Genomic DNA, 4,144 nt, shown 5'->3' on the forward strand with positions numbered 1-4,144 from the left:
ACTCATGAGGTTTTAATCTTGTTGAATATGTGAGGTATTTATTTTATATGTAGAATTTTATCAATGAATGAAGCAATTAAAAATATAATTATGAACTGAATGTCCAGTGGTGGGCACAGTTCCCCTAAAGCTCTAAAGCACTAATGGGGGAACTAGTGCTTTAGGGCTTTTGCTAATTTTAAAATTTATGAGTGGATTAGCACTTGCTAATTTTATAGGCTAAATTTAGAAGCACTAACTGAGGTATATAAATGTTATTGATCAACATTAATGTTAACAGCTGAGGGTGAAAACTGTCGCACATTTTGTTCATATGTGTGTCACTTATACACTAGGTGACAATATTTTAACACAAACACAGCTGTGGAATGTCAATGATAAGTCTTAAGAGAGCAACATGGCAACATGGGACTCATGTTTGTTGTGGGTTGACTGAGTTATTTTAGTGCTTTAGAATTAGCTTTTGCTAAAACTCTCAGTGCATCAGTGCTTTAGAATTAGGGGACCTAAATATTTGAGTTAGTGCTTTAGAATTAGGGGACCTAAATWTTTGAGTTAGTGCTTTAGAATTAGGGGACCTAAAKATTTGAGTTATTGTTTTAGTGCTAGTGGAACTAATTTTTAGATCAGTGCTGCCCACCACTGCTATGGTGCACATGCATGTTCATATTTGTGGTTTAAAATTTGCAATGATTCACAAATTATTGCATTTTTTTTTTACATTTCACAAAGTGCATCTTAAGTCGATGAAAGGAATGGAAATACTGCATCTCCAAATGCCCTTTAGACAGCCTCAGCTGTGCCAAAACGCCGACAGAGCTTTGTGGTTTGTTTTGTAACAGCAGCTCAGAAAACCTGTTTGCAGACATCACTACAGGTCATCAAGAGCTCACATTCACCTTTTGCTATCCATGTTTATACAACAGCTGCTGCACATTCAGGGGAGCTCAACTAAAATTCATAACAGACGTTAAAAAGAAGTTACGTTTAAGGGCCAGTGGAAAACAGCACAGCCATTCTGATATCTGTTAATATTTGAAAAGTTTCACTTAAAAAAATGCAGAGAGGAACCCAAAGGCTTTGTATAAAATGTTATTAGTAATCTGCAGAGAGAGCTGCTGCACCTGACCCAAACATGCAGGATATGATAAATACTCCAAAGATCACCCCAAAGATCCRGTGCCCCGGCACAAACAGAGCAATGTTGTATATGCTGTTAAGTGCCAGGAGGACTGCAACCAGTTAAACATCGAGGAAACAAAGCAGCCACTGTTCAAAAGAATGTCCCAACACAGACAAGCTACATCTAATGGCCAGAACTCTGCAGTTTTCACTCATTTACAGGCCAGCGGTCACTCTTTCAGAGATGAGGATGTTCTCATTCTTGATAGAGAGGAACGTTGGTTTGAGAGAGGAGTAAAAGAAGCCATTTTTGTAAAGAAAGACCGTCCATCATTAAACAGAGGTGGAGGCCTCCGTTTTCAGTTGTCTCCCTCCTACAGCGCAGCCATTGCCAGTATCACTCCACCCCCTGTTAACAATARGTGTTAATTAGGTGTCAACGATAGCCATGTGATGTGAGTATCAGTCACATGGAGGCAGTGCTTAAAAGCCTGAATTTTGCCTGAAACTCTCAGACTGAAGAAGTCTCTTGGAGAAGAGACGAAACGTTTCATTAGAGAAGAACCCGTCCAGAAGACCTAYACAATTTTTTTCTWTTTGATTTTTTACCTGGATTACTGAGATGCATCAGGACACTGGTACTGGTCAGCATGATTARTCACAGGCAGGAGGCTAATTTGCCACACGTTGCATCCGGTTATGGCGGGRGCATCGTTCCTCCGTTTTGGACATTCCGTCCCTGCTGTGCTTTGGGCTCCCGTTTGCTCTCCTAAAAGAGTTTCCCAGGCTCATGTCCTCTTTTCACAACCATGCGGGGGTTTTGTTGCCAGGGGACCRGGCACAGGAAGGAAGCTTGCCATAAGAAGCAGAGTTTGGTTTTGTTTAAACACATGGTTCCAAACAGAAAAACAATCATCTGAAAAAATGACACATTTGAAATTGAATTGATCTGATATTTGGGCTTTCGTCTCATTCAGTGTGAGTTAAGTGTTGTCCTAAAAGCTGGACATTCCTAAAAYGGTTTTTAACATTTGTGCATTTTTTTGTGCAGATCCCAAAGTTGCTTGGATATATCAGATTCAGGAGGTTAGAATTGTTGTGACCCTAGAAAGCCGATTCACCGGAAACTTTGCTTGTTTCTGTTTACTCATTTAAGGCCCTTTTGAACAATTAGTCATTGTGAAAGTGTTTGTGTGATAGTGTGATTGTCACACTACTCAAACATTTTGGTTTCATGGATTATTTTAAACAGCAGCCTAGTCAGCTGATAGATAAAGAAAACACTGATGCCATTCTTATTTTTGGTATGAGGCTAATAAGCAGAAATATGCATTAAGGACCATTTCAGTGGGATTTTGTTTGATCCAGTTAGTAAAATTTGAGGTTTGCTAAAATAAATGCAATTATTGTGTCTGTATAGATTTCAAATGCCATCTTCAGCAGTGTTAGCAACAGTTAGCATTAACTAACTACGATGTCATAATCCTGCGATAAACATCAATGTTTGCTGTTAAAGATAGAATTTAAAATCTAAAAAGTCAAAATAGGTTTATTGAAAACAATATGGATGGTACCTGTGGTCCGGCACTTAGAAGTGCAGCTTGGTCACCAGCCACAACTACAAGTTTGATGTCTTAGACAAGCTTCGACAGTGGTTGCTGCTGTCTCAGGATGGTGACGTCATACCAAGAGCAAGCACCAACAGCAAAGGCTGTTCCGTCCATCCATCTGTCTGTTTTCTTCATTTATCCAGGGTCGGGTCGCGGGGGCAACAGCCTAAGCAGAGACCCAGTCTGCCCTCTCCCCAGCCACTTGGACCAGCTCCTCTGGGGGAATCCCAATGCATTCCCAGCCCAGCTGAGAAACATAGTCCCTCCAGCGTGTCCTGGGTCTTCCTCTGGGCCTCCTCCCAGTGGGACGTGACTGGAACACCTCACCAGGGAGGCGTCCAGGAGGCATCCTAACCAGATGCCCGAGCCACCTCAACTGGCTCCTCTCGACGTGGAGGAGCAGCGGCTCTACTCTGAGTCCCTCCTGGATGACTGAACTTCTCACCCTATCTCTTAAGGGAGAGTCCAGACACCCTGCGGAGGAAACTCGTTTCAGCCGCTTATATTCACGATCTTGTTCTTTCGGTCACTACCCAAAGCTCGTGACCATAGATGAGGGTAGGAACAAAGACCGACCGGTAAACCGAGAGCTTCGCCTTCTGGCTCAGCTCCCTCTTCACCACCATGGACCGGTACAGTGCCCGCATCACTGCAGACGCAGCACCAATCCGCCTGTYKAYCTYCYGCTCCATTCTTCCCTCATTCGTGAACAAGACCCCGAGATACTTAAACTCCTCCACTTGGGGCAGGACCTCCTCCCCGACCCGGAGAAGGCACTCTACCCTTTTCYGGCTCAAGACCATGGTCTCGGATTTGGAGGCACTGATCCTCATCCCGGCTGCTTCACACTCGGCTGCGAACCGCTCCAGTGAGAGCTGGAGATCACGATCTGATGGAGCCAACAGGACCACATCATCCACAAAAAGCAGAGATGTGATCTTAAGGTCACCAAAAAGGATCCCCTCAACACCTTAGCTGCGCCTAGAAATTCTGTCCATAAAAGTTATGAACAGAATCGGTGATAAAGGATCAACCTTGGCAGAGTCCAACTCTCACCGGAAAYGAGCTCGACTTTATACCGGTGTTGTACGATATTCAGTTCCCCTGTGAAAATCTGTTCCCCCTGTGTTGGAAGCTCCACCCTCATACTGTATTAACCATTTAGGATTGGTCTGACGGTATGCCTGGACCAGTGATTCTCTCTAAGGTTGACCACTAGGGGGAACAGATTTTCACAGGGGAACTGAATTTTGCATAACACCGGCAAGTAAGAATGGAACAGCTTTTTCTCACGGGTAGTAGGGGCTGTTCCATTCCAAAATACTTAAATGTAAACTTCAACCTTTAAAGGCACAGTGTGTAGGATTTTGTCAATTCTTTTAGCCGAAATTGAGATAATCACTAATGACAAC

General features: G+C 43.3%; 1 protein-coding gene across 2 annotated transcripts in view; it reads left to right on the forward strand.

Annotated features, from left to right (window-relative positions):
• The window catches only part of dnajc6 (DnaJ (Hsp40) homolog, subfamily C, member 6), a 50,763-nt gene that overhangs the window by 2,537 nt on the left and 44,082 nt on the right, over window positions 1–4,144 (forward strand). The gene's annotated exons all lie outside the window — the stretch shown is intronic.

The sequence above is a fragment of the Austrofundulus limnaeus genome, unplaced genomic scaffold (assembly GCF_001266775.1).
Source record: "Austrofundulus limnaeus strain Quisiro unplaced genomic scaffold, Austrofundulus_limnaeus-1.0 Scaffold113, whole genome shotgun sequence".
Lineage (NCBI taxonomy): Eukaryota > Metazoa > Chordata > Actinopteri > Cyprinodontiformes > Rivulidae > Austrofundulus > Austrofundulus limnaeus.